At 91.0% G+C, this 12,592-nt stretch overlaps 1 protein-coding gene across 1 annotated transcript in view; it reads right to left on the bottom strand.

Moving 5' to 3' along the window:
- LOC125437764 (cytochrome P450 2J5-like) overlaps positions 1 to 12,592 on the bottom strand; it is a 108,084-nt gene that overhangs the window by 23,402 nt on the left and 72,090 nt on the right. The gene's annotated exons all lie outside the window — the stretch shown is intronic.

The following is a 12,592-nucleotide window of genomic DNA, read 5'->3' as shown; positions in this document are numbered from 1 at the left end:
AAATTCTGCACCGGGGGGGAGGGACGGGGGAGACTGAGGGAAGGACACCCCGTGGAAGAATGGTGAAGAGGGAAGAGGGGCCAGGGAGAGGCACCCCCAAAAGCCAAGCTGTGGCTTAAGTGGCGGGCCAGTGTTAACCACTCACCAGGTAACGGGAGTGAGGCCTGGGTTTCCAACACCCAGGTAAGGGATGAAGGGAAGGACACCAGGCCCTCCTCGGGGAGCCTGCAGGGGGAACAGGACAAGCAGTATGCTAGAAAGCTACCTCTTTAAAAATTGTGGAATTGCACATTTTTTGTGCTATCTAGTCATAGCTGACTGTAGGGGTTTCAAAGCAAGCTCAAAACCACCAAAGAACTACTCCCTTAATATCAGCCCAGATTCCAGCTGAAGGATGAATGGATTGGGTAACCGTATCAAAGGTTACTGGCATACTTAACAATATTAACAAGTATGTCTGCCTTCTGTCCATCTGTTAAAAAAGGTGGTCTACTGAATGAAGCTAGACTGAAAAGGGTCTAGGGCGGAAGAGCCTTCCAGGAACCGAGGAACTGCTCTGCCACCACATAAAAGGTTAATTTAGACTGGTCTAAAACTGCCTGCTTTATTGGTTGTGGTGGGTTTCCAGGGCTGTGTGGCCGTGGTCTGGTAGATCTTGTTCCTAATGTTTCACCTGCATCTGTAGTGAAATGCTACCTAGCCCTAACCCTAAAAGCAGGACTTTCAAGGATTCCGGAGGATGCCCCCGCCCCCCACCCCCCACCCCCCCCCCCCCCCCCCCCCCCCCCCCCCCCCCCCCCCACACCCACCCCCAAACCCCCACCCCCCCCCCCCCCCCCCCCCCACCCCCCCCACCCCCCCCCCCCCCCAACCCCCCCCTTTCCCACCCCCCCCCCCAAAAACCCCCCTCCCCCCCCCCCCCCCACACAACCCCCCCCCCCCCACCCCCCTCCACCCCCCCCCCCCCCCACCCCACCCCCCCCCCCCCCCACCCCCCCCACACCCCCCCCCCCCCCCCCCCCCTCCCCCCCCCCCCCCCCACCCCCCCCCCCCCCCACCCCCCCCCCCCCCCACCCCCCCCCCCCCCCACCCCCCCCCCCCCCCACCCCCCCCCCCCCCCACCCCCCCCCCCCCCCACCCCCCCCCCCCCCCACCCCCCCCCCCCCCCACCCCCCCCCCCCCCCACCCCCCCCCCCCCCCACCCCCCCCCCCCCCCACCCCCCCCCCCCCCCACCCCCCCCCCCCCCCACCCCCCCCCCCCCCCACCCCCCCCCCCCCCCACCCCCCCCCCCCCCCACCCCCCCCCCCCCCCACCCCCCCCCCCCCCCACCCCCCCCCCCCCCCACCCCCCCCCCCCCCCACCCCCCCCCCCCCCCACCCCCCCCCCCCCCCACCCCCCCCCCCCCCCACCCCCCCCCCCCCCCACCCCCCCCCCCCCCCACCCCCCCCCCCCCCCACCCCCCCCCCCCCCCACCCCCCCCCCCCCCCACCCCCCCCCCCCCCCACCCCCCCCCCCCCCCACCCCCCCCCCCCCCCACCCCCCCCCCCCCCCACCCCCCCCCCCCCCCACCCCCCCCCCCCCCCACCCCCCCCCCCCCCCACCCCCCCCCCCCCCCACCCCCCCCCCCCCCCACCCCCCCCCCCCCCCACCCCCCCCCCCCCCCACCCCCCCCCCCCCCCACCCCCCCCCCCCCCCACCCCCCCCCCCCCCCACCCCCCCCCCCCCCCACCCCCCCCCCCCCCCACCCCCCCCCCCCCCCACCCCCCCCCCCCCCCACCCCCCCCCCCCCCCACCCCCCCCCCCCCCCACCCCCCCCCCCCCCCACCCCCCCCCCCCCCCACCCCCCCCCCCCCCCACCCCCCCCCCCCCCCACCCCCCCCCCCCCCCACCCCCCCCCCCCCCCACCCCCCCCCCCCCCCACCCCCCCCCCCCCCCACCCCCCCCCCCCCCCACCCCCCCCCCCCCCCACCCCCCCCCCCCCCCACCCCCCCCCCCCCCCACCCCCCCCCCCCCCCACCCCCCCCCCCCCCCACCCCCCCCCCCCCCCACCCCCCCCCCCCCCCACCCCCCCCCCCCCCCACCCCCCCCCCCCCCCACCCCCCCCCCCCCCCACCCCCCCCCCCCCCCACCCCCCCCCCCCCCCACCCCCCCCCCCCCCCACCCCCCCCCCCCCCCACCCCCCCCCCCCCCCACCCCCCCCCCCCCCCACCCCCCCCCCCCCCCACCCCCCCCCCCCCCCACCCCCCCCCCCCCCCACCCCCCCCCCCCCCCACCCCCCCCCCCCCCCACCCCCCCCCCCCCCCACCCCCCCCCCCCCCCACCCCCCCCCCCCCCCACCCCCCCCCCCCCCCACCCCCCCCCCCCCCCACCCCCCCCCCCCCCCACCCCCCCCCCCCCCCACCCCCCCCCCCCCCCACCCCCCCCCCCCCCCACCCCCCCCCCCCCCCACCCCCCCCCCCCCCCACCCCCCCCCCCCCCCACCCCCCCCCCCCCCCACCCCCCCCCCCCCCCACCCCCCCCCCCCCCCACCCCCCCCCCCCCCCACCCCCCCCCCCCCCCACCCCCCCCCCCCCCCACCCCCCCCCCCCCCCACCCCCCCCCCCCCCCACCCCCCCCCCCCCCCACCCCCCCCCCCCCCCACCCCCCCCCCCCCCCACCCCCCCCCCCCCCCACCCCCCCCCCCCCCCACCCCCCCCCCCCCCCACCCCCCCCCCCCCCCACCCCCCCCCCCCCCCACCCCCCCCCCCCCCCACCCCCCCCCCCCCCCACCCCCCCCCCCCCCCACCCCCCCCCCCCCCCACCCCCCCCCCCCCCCACCCCCCCCCCCCCCCACCCCCCCCCCCCCCCACCCCCCCCCCCCCCCACCCCCCCCCCCCCCCACCCCCCCCCCCCCCCACCCCCCCCCCCCCCCACCCCCCCCCCCCCCCACCCCCCCCCCCCCCCACCCCCCCCCCCCCCCACCCCCCCCCCCCCCCACCCCCCCCCCCCCCCACCCCCCCCCCCCCCCACCCCCCCCCCCCCCCACCCCCCCCCCCCCCCACCCCCCCCCCCCCCCACCCCCCCCCCCCCCCACCCCCCCCCCCCCCCACCCCCCCCCCCCCCCACCCCCCCCCCCCCCCACCCCCCCCCCCCCCCACCCCCCCCCCCCCCCACCCCCCCCCCCCCCCACCCCCCCCCCCCCCCACCCCCCCCCCCCCCCACCCCCCCCCCCCCCCACCCCCCCCCCCCCCCACCCCCCCCCCCCCCCACCCCCCCCCCCCCCCACCCCCCCCCCCCCCCACCCCCCCCCCCCCCCACCCCCCCCCCCCCCCACCCCCCCCCCCCCCCACCCCCCCCCCCCCCCACCCCCCCCCCCCCCCACCCCCCCCCCCCCCCACCCCCCCCCCCCCCCACCCCCCCCCCCCCCCACCCCCCCCCCCCCCCACCCCCCCCCCCCCCCACCCCCCCCCCCCCCCACCCCCCCCCCCCCCCACCCCCCCCCCCCCCCACCCCCCCCCCCCCCCACCCCCCCCCCCCCCCACCCCCCCCCCCCCCCACCCCCCCCCCCCCCCACCCCCCCCCCCCCCCACCCCCCCCCCCCCCCACCCCCCCCCCCCCCCACCCCCCCCCCCCCCCACCCCCCCCCCCCCCCACCCCCCCCCCCCCCCACCCCCCCCCCCCCCCACCCCCCCCCCCCCCCACCCCCCCCCCCCCCCACCCCCCCCCCCCCCCACCCCCCCCCCCCCCCACCCCCCCCCCCCCCCACCCCCCCCCCCCCCCACCCCCCCCCCCCCCCACCCCCCCCCCCCCCCACCCCCCCCCCCCCCCACCCCCCCCCCCCCCCACCCCCCCCCCCCCCCACCCCCCCCCCCCCCCACCCCCCCCCCCCCCCACCCCCCCCCCCCCCCACCCCCCCCCCCCCCCACCCCCCCCCCCCCCCACCCCCCCCCCCCCCCACCCCCCCCCCCCCCCACCCCCCCCCCCCCCCACCCCCCCCCCCCCCCACCCCCCCCCCCCCCCACCCCCCCCCCCCCCCACCCCCCCCCCCCCCCACCCCCCCCCCCCCCCACCCCCCCCCCCCCCCACCCCCCCCCCCCCCCACCCCCCCCCCCCCCCACCCCCCCCCCCCCCCACCCCCCCCCCCCCCCACCCCCCCCCCCCCCCACCCCCCCCCCCCCCCACCCCCCCCCCCCCCCACCCCCCCCCCCCCCCACCCCCCCCCCCCCCCACCCCCCCCCCCCCCCACCCCCCCCCCCCCCCACCCCCCCCCCCCCCCACCCCCCCCCCCCCCCACCCCCCCCCCCCCCCACCCCCCCCCCCCCCCACCCCCCCCCCCCCCCACCCCCCCCCCCCCCCACCCCCCCCCCCCCCCACCCCCCCCCCCCCCCACCCCCCCCCCCCCCCACCCCCCCCCCCCCCCACCCCCCCCCCCCCCCACCCCCCCCCCCCCCCACCCCCCCCCCCCCCCACCCCCCCCCCCCCCCACCCCCCCCCCCCCCCACCCCCCCCCCCCCCCACCCCCCCCCCCCCCCACCCCCCCCCCCCCCCACCCCCCCCCCCCCCCACCCCCCCCCCCCCCCACCCCCCCCCCCCCCCACCCCCCCCCCCCCCCACCCCCCCCCCCCCCCACCCCCCCCCCCCCCCACCCCCCCCCCCCCCCACCCCCCCCCCCCCCCACCCCCCCCCCCCCCCACCCCCCCCCCCCCCCACCCCCCCCCCCCCCCACCCCCCCCCCCCCCCACCCCCCCCCCCCCCCACCCCCCCCCCCCCCCACCCCCCCCCCCCCCCACCCCCCCCCCCCCCCACCCCCCCCCCCCCCCACCCCCCCCCCCCCCCACCCCCCCCCCCCCCCACCCCCCCCCCCCCCCACCCCCCCCCCCCCCCACCCCCCCCCCCCCCCACCCCCCCCCCCCCCCACCCCCCCCCCCCCCCACCCCCCCCCCCCCCCACCCCCCCCCCCCCCCACCCCCCCCCCCCCCCACCCCCCCCCCCCCCCACCCCCCCCCCCCCCCACCCCCCCCCCCCCCCACCCCCCCCCCCCCCCACCCCCCCCCCCCCCCACCCCCCCCCCCCCCCACCCCCCCCCCCCCCCACCCCCCCCCCCCCCCACCCCCCCCCCCCCCCACCCCCCCCCCCCCCCACCCCCCCCCCCCCCCACCCCCCCCCCCCCCCACCCCCCCCCCCCCCCACCCCCCCCCCCCCCCACCCCCCCCCCCCCCCACCCCCCCCCCCCCCCACCCCCCCCCCCCCCCACCCCCCCCCCCCCCCACCCCCCCCCCCCCCCACCCCCCCCCCCCCCCACCCCCCCCCCCCCCCACCCCCCCCCCCCCCCACCCCCCCCCCCCCCCACCCCCCCCCCCCCCCACCCCCCCCCCCCCCCACCCCCCCCCCCCCCCACCCCCCCCCCCCCCCACCCCCCCCCCCCCCCACCCCCCCCCCCCCCCACCCCCCCCCCCCCCCACCCCCCCCCCCCCCCACCCCCCCCCCCCCCCACCCCCCCCCCCCCCCACCCCCCCCCCCCCCCACCCCCCCCCCCCCCCACCCCCCCCCCCCCCCACCCCCCCCCCCCCCCACCCCCCCCCCCCCCCACCCCCCCCCCCCCCCACCCCCCCCCCCCCCCACCCCCCCCCCCCCCCACCCCCCCCCCCCCCCACCCCCCCCCCCCCCCACCCCCCCCCCCCCCCACCCCCCCCCCCCCCCACCCCCCCCCCCCCCCACCCCCCCCCCCCCCCACCCCCCCCCCCCCCCACCCCCCCCCCCCCCCACCCCCCCCCCCCCCCACCCCCCCCCCCCCCCACCCCCCCCCCCCCCCACCCCCCCCCCCCCCCACCCCCCCCCCCCCCCACCCCCCCCCCCCCCCACCCCCCCCCCCCCCCACCCCCCCCCCCCCCCACCCCCCCCCCCCCCCACCCCCCCCCCCCCCCACCCCCCCCCCCCCCCACCCCCCCCCCCCCCCACCCCCCCCCCCCCCCACCCCCCCCCCCCCCCACCCCCCCCCCCCCCCACCCCCCCCCCCCCCCACCCCCCCCCCCCCCCACCCCCCCCCCCCCCCACCCCCCCCCCCCCCCACCCCCCCCCCCCCCCACCCCCCCCCCCCCCCACCCCCCCCCCCCCCCACCCCCCCCCCCCCCCACCCCCCCCCCCCCCCACCCCCCCCCCCCCCCACCCCCCCCCCCCCCCACCCCCCCCCCCCCCCACCCCCCCCCCCCCCCACCCCCCCCCCCCCCCACCCCCCCCCCCCCCCACCCCCCCCCCCCCCCACCCCCCCCCCCCCCCACCCCCCCCCCCCCCCACCCCCCCCCCCCCCCACCCCCCCCCCCCCCCACCCCCCCCCCCCCCCACCCCCCCCCCCCCCCACCCCCCCCCCCCCCCACCCCCCCCCCCCCCCACCCCCCCCCCCCCCCACCCCCCCCCCCCCCCACCCCCCCCCCCCCCCACCCCCCCCCCCCCCCACCCCCCCCCCCCCCCACCCCCCCCCCCCCCCACCCCCCCCCCCCCCCACCCCCCCCCCCCCCCACCCCCCCCCCCCCCCACCCCCCCCCCCCCCCACCCCCCCCCCCCCCCACCCCCCCCCCCCCCCACCCCCCCCCCCCCCCACCCCCCCCCCCCCCCACCCCCCCCCCCCCCCACCCCCCCCCCCCCCCACCCCCCCCCCCCCCCACCCCCCCCCCCCCCCACCCCCCCCCCCCCCCACCCCCCCCCCCCCCCACCCCCCCCCCCCCCCACCCCCCCCCCCCCCCACCCCCCCCCCCCCCCACCCCCCCCCCCCCCCACCCCCCCCCCCCCCCACCCCCCCCCCCCCCCACCCCCCCCCCCCCCCACCCCCCCCCCCCCCCACCCCCCCCCCCCCCCACCCCCCCCCCCCCCCACCCCCCCCCCCCCCCACCCCCCCCCCCCCCCACCCCCCCCCCCCCCCACCCCCCCCCCCCCCCACCCCCCCCCCCCCCCACCCCCCCCCCCCCCCACCCCCCCCCCCCCCCACCCCCCCCCCCCCCCACCCCCCCCCCCCCCCACCCCCCCCCCCCCCCACCCCCCCCCCCCCCCACCCCCCCCCCCCCCCACCCCCCCCCCCCCCCACCCCCCCCCCCCCCCACCCCCCCCCCCCCCCACCCCCCCCCCCCCCCACCCCCCCCCCCCCCCACCCCCCCCCCCCCCCACCCCCCCCCCCCCCCACCCCCCCCCCCCCCCACCCCCCCCCCCCCCCACCCCCCCCCCCCCCCACCCCCCCCCCCCCCCACCCCCCCCCCCCCCCACCCCCCCCCCCCCCCACCCCCCCCCCCCCCCACCCCCCCCCCCCCCCACCCCCCCCCCCCCCCACCCCCCCCCCCCCCCACCCCCCCCCCCCCCCACCCCCCCCCCCCCCCACCCCCCCCCCCCCCCACCCCCCCCCCCCCCCACCCCCCCCCCCCCCCACCCCCCCCCCCCCCCACCCCCCCCCCCCCCCACCCCCCCCCCCCCCCACCCCCCCCCCCCCCCACCCCCCCCCCCCCCCACCCCCCCCCCCCCCCACCCCCCCCCCCCCCCACCCCCCCCCCCCCCCACCCCCCCCCCCCCCCACCCCCCCCCCCCCCCACCCCCCCCCCCCCCCACCCCCCCCCCCCCCCACCCCCCCCCCCCCCCACCCCCCCCCCCCCCCACCCCCCCCCCCCCCCACCCCCCCCCCCCCCCACCCCCCCCCCCCCCCACCCCCCCCCCCCCCCACCCCCCCCCCCCCCCACCCCCCCCCCCCCCCACCCCCCCCCCCCCCCACCCCCCCCCCCCCCCACCCCCCCCCCCCCCCACCCCCCCCCCCCCCCACCCCCCCCCCCCCCCACCCCCCCCCCCCCCCACCCCCCCCCCCCCCCACCCCCCCCCCCCCCCACCCCCCCCCCCCCCCACCCCCCCCCCCCCCCACCCCCCCCCCCCCCCACCCCCCCCCCCCCCCACCCCCCCCCCCCCCCACCCCCCCCCCCCCCCACCCCCCCCCCCCCCCACCCCCCCCCCCCCCCACCCCCCCCCCCCCCCACCCCCCCCCCCCCCCACCCCCCCCCCCCCCCACCCCCCCCCCCCCCCACCCCCCCCCCCCCCCACCCCCCCCCCCCCCCACCCCCCCCCCCCCCCACCCCCCCCCCCCCCCACCCCCCCCCCCCCCCACCCCCCCCCCCCCCCACCCCCCCCCCCCCCCACCCCCCCCCCCCCCCACCCCCCCCCCCCCCCACCCCCCCCCCCCCCCACCCCCCCCCCCCCCCACCCCCCCCCCCCCCCACCCCCCCCCCCCCCCACCCCCCCCCCCCCCCACCCCCCCCCCCCCCCACCCCCCCCCCCCCCCACCCCCCCCCCCCCCCACCCCCCCCCCCCCCCACCCCCCCCCCCCCCCACCCCCCCCCCCCCCCACCCCCCCCCCCCCCCACCCCCCCCCCCCCCCACCCCCCCCCCCCCCCACCCCCCCCCCCCCCCACCCCCCCCCCCCCCCACCCCCCCCCCCCCCCACCCCCCCCCCCCCCCACCCCCCCCCCCCCCCACCCCCCCCCCCCCCCACCCCCCCCCCCCCCCACCCCCCCCCCCCCCCACCCCCCCCCCCCCCCACCCCCCCCCCCCCCCACCCCCCCCCCCCCCCACCCCCCCCCCCCCCCACCCCCCCCCCCCCCCACCCCCCCCCCCCCCCACCCCCCCCCCCCCCCACCCCCCCCCCCCCCCACCCCCCCCCCCCCCCACCCCCCCCCCCCCCCACCCCCCCCCCCCCCCACCCCCCCCCCCCCCCACCCCCCCCCCCCCCCACCCCCCCCCCCCCCCACCCCCCCCCCCCCCCACCCCCCCCCCCCCCCACCCCCCCCCCCCCCCACCCCCCCCCCCCCCCACCCCCCCCCCCCCCCACCCCCCCCCCCCCCCACCCCCCCCCCCCCCCACCCCCCCCCCCCCCCACCCCCCCCCCCCCCCACCCCCCCCCCCCCCCACCCCCCCCCCCCCCCACCCCCCCCCCCCCCCACCCCCCCCCCCCCCCACCCCCCCCCCCCCCCACCCCCCCCCCCCCCCACCCCCCCCCCCCCCCACCCCCCCCCCCCCCCACCCCCCCCCCCCCCCACCCCCCCCCCCCCCCACCCCCCCCCCCCCCCACCCCCCCCCCCCCCCACCCCCCCCCCCCCCCACCCCCCCCCCCCCCCACCCCCCCCCCCCCCCACCCCCCCCCCCCCCCACCCCCCCCCCCCCCCACCCCCCCCCCCCCCCACCCCCCCCCCCCCCCACCCCCCCCCCCCCCCACCCCCCCCCCCCCCCACCCCCCCCCCCCCCCACCCCCCCCCCCCCCCACCCCCCCCCCCCCCCACCCCCCCCCCCCCCCACCCCCCCCCCCCCCCACCCCCCCCCCCCCCCACCCCCCCCCCCCCCCACCCCCCCCCCCCCCCACCCCCCCCCCCCCCCACCCCCCCCCCCCCCCACCCCCCCCCCCCCCCACCCCCCCCCCCCCCCACCCCCCCCCCCCCCCACCCCCCCCCCCCCCCACCCCCCCCCCCCCCCACCCCCCCCCCCCCCCACCCCCCCCCCCCCCCACCCCCCCCCCCCCCCACCCCCCCCCCCCCCCACCCCCCCCCCCCCCCACCCCCCCCCCCCCCCACCCCCCCCCCCCCCCACCCCCCCCCCCCCCCACCCCCCCCCCCCCCCACCCCCCCCCCCCCCCACCCCCCCCCCCCCCCACCCCCCCCCCCCCCCACCCCCCCCCCCCCCCACCCCCCCCCCCCCCCACCCCCCCCCCCCCCCACCCCCCCCCCCCCCCACCCCCCCCCCCCCCCACCCCCCCCCCCCCCCACCCCCCCCCCCCCCCACCCCCCCCCCCCCCCACCCCCCCCCCCCCCCACCCCCCCCCCCCCCCACCCCCCCCCCCCCCCACCCCCCCCCCCCCCCACCCCCCCCCCCCCCCACCCCCCCCCCCCCCCACCCCCCCCCCCCCCCACCCCCCCCCCCCCCCACCCCCCCCCCCCCCCACCCCCCCCCCCCCCCACCCCCCCCCCCCCCCACCCCCCCCCCCCCCCACCCCCCCCCCCCCCCACCCCCCCCCCCCCCCACCCCCCCCCCCCCCCACCCCCCCCCCCCCCCACCCCCCCCCCCCCCCACCCCCCCCCCCCCCCACCCCCCCCCCCCCCCACCCCCCCCCCCCCCCACCCCCCCCCCCCCCCACCCCCCCCCCCCCCCACCCCCCCCCCCCCCCACCCCCCCCCCCCCCCACCCCCCCCCCCCCCCACCCCCCCCCCCCCCCACCCCCCCCCCCCCCCACCCCCCCCCCCCCCCACCCCCCCCCCCCCCCACCCCCCCCCCCCCCCACCCCCCCCCCCCCCCACCCCCCCCCCCCCCCACCCCCCCCCCCCCCCACCCCCCCCCCCCCCCACCCCCCCCCCCCCCCACCCCCCCCCCCCCCCACCCCCCCCCCCCCCCACCCCCCCCCCCCCCCACCCCCCCCCCCCCCCACCCCCCCCCCCCCCCACCCCCCCCCCCCCCCACCCCCCCCCCCCCCCACCCCCCCCCCCCCCCACCCCCCCCCCCCCCCACCCCCCCCCCCCCCCACCCCCCCCCCCCCCCACCCCCCCCCCCCCCCACCCCCCCCCCCCCCCACCCCCCCCCCCCCCCACCCCCCCCCCCCCCCACCCCCCCCCCCCCCCACCCCCCCCCCCCCCCACCCCCCCCCCCCCCCACCCCCCCCCCCCCCCACCCCCCCCCCCCCCCACCCCCCCCCCCCCCCACCCCCCCCCCCCCCCACCCCCCCCCCCCCCCACCCCCCCCCCCCCCCACCCCCCCCCCCCCCCACCCCCCCCCCCCCCCACCCCCCCCCCCCCCCACCCCCCCCCCCCCCCACCCCCCCCCCCCCCCACCCCCCCCCCCCCCCACCCCCCCCCCCCCCCACCCCCCCCCCCCCCCACCCCCCCCCCCCCCCACCCCCCCCCCCCCCCACCCCCCCCCCCCCCCACCCCCCCCCCCCCCCACCCCCCCCCCCCCCCACCCCCCCCCCCCCCCACCCCCCCCCCCCCCCACCCCCCCCCCCCCCCACCCCCCCCCCCCCCCACCCCCCCCCCCCCCCACCCCCCCCCCCCCCCACCCCCCCCCCCCCCCACCCCCCCCCCCCCCCACCCCCCCCCCCCCCCACCCCCCCCCCCCCCCACCCCCCCCCCCCCCCACCCCCCCCCCCCCCCACCCCCCCCCCCCCCCACCCCCCCCCCCCCCCACCCCCCCCCCCCCCCACCCCCCCCCCCCCCCACCCCCCCCCCCCCCCACCCCCCCCCCCCCCCACCCCCCCCCCCCCCCACCCCCCCCCCCCCCCACCCCCCCCCCCCCCCACCCCCCCCCCCCCCCACCCCCCCCCCCCCCCACCCCCCCCCCCCCCCACCCCCCCCCCCCCCCACCCCCCCCCCCCCCCACCCCCCCCCCCCCCCACCCCCCCCCCCCCCCACCCCCCCCCCCCCCCACCCCCCCCCCCCCCCACCCCCCCCCCCCCCCACCCCCCCCCCCCCCCACCCCCCCCCCCCCCCACCCCCCCCCCCCCCCACCCCCCCCCCCCCCCACCCCCCCCCCCCCCCACCCCCCCCCCCCCCCACCCCCCCCCCCCCCCACCCCCCCCCCCCCCCACCCCCCCCCCCCCCCACCCCCCCCCCCCCCCACCCCCCCCCCCCCCCACCCCCCCCCCCCCCCACCCCCCCCCCCCCCCACCCCCCCCCCCCCCCACCCCCCCCCCCCCCCACCCCCCCCCCCCCCCACCCCCCCCCCCCCCCACCCCCCCCCCCCCCCACCCCCCCCCCCCCCCACCCCCCCCCCCCCCCACCCCCCCCCCCCCCCACCCCCCCCCCCCCCCACCCCCCCCCCCCCCCACCCCCCCCCCCCCCCACCCCCCCCCCCCCCCACCCCCCCCCCCCCCCACCCCCCCCCCCCCCCACCCCCCCCCCCCCCCACCCCCCCCCCCCCCCACCCCCCCCCCCCCCCACCCCCCCCCCCCCCCACCCCCCCCCCCCCCCACCCCCCCCCCCCCCCACCCCCCCCCCCCCCCACCCCCCCCCCCCCCCACCCCCCCCCCCCCCCACCCCCCCCCCCCCCCACCCCCCCCCCCCCCCACCCCCCCCCCCCCCCACCCCCCCCCCCCCCCACCCCCCCCCCCCCCCACCCCCCCCCCCCCCCACCCCCCCCCCCCCCCACCCCCCCCCCCCCCCACCCCCCCCCCCCCCCACCCCCCCCCCCCCCCACCCCCCCCCCCCCCCACCCCCCCCCCCCCCCACCCCCCCCCCCCCCCACCCCCCCCCCCCCCCACCCCCCCCCCCCCCCACCCCCCCCCCCCCCCACCCCCCCCCCCCCCCACCCCCCCCCCCCCCCACCCCCCCCCCCCCCCACCCCCCCCCCCCCCCACCCCCCCCCCCCCCCACCCCCCCCCCCCCCCACCCCCCCCCCCCCCCACCCCCCCCCCCCCCCACCCCCCCCCCCCCCCACCCCCCCCCCCCCCCACCCCCCCCCCCCCCCACCCCCCCCCCCCCCCACCCCCCCCCCCCCCCACCCCCCCCCCCCCCCACCCCCCCCCCCCCCCACCCCCCCCCCCCCCCACCCCCCCCCCCCCCCACCCCCCCCCCCCCCCACCCCCCCCCCCCCCCACCCCCCCCCCCCCCC

The sequence above is a fragment of the Sphaerodactylus townsendi genome, linkage group LG08, assembly GCF_021028975.2.
Source record: "Sphaerodactylus townsendi isolate TG3544 linkage group LG08, MPM_Stown_v2.3, whole genome shotgun sequence".
Taxonomy (NCBI): Eukaryota; Metazoa; Chordata; class Lepidosauria; order Squamata; family Sphaerodactylidae; genus Sphaerodactylus; species Sphaerodactylus townsendi.
This window is presented reverse-complemented; position numbering and strand designations above follow the sequence as displayed.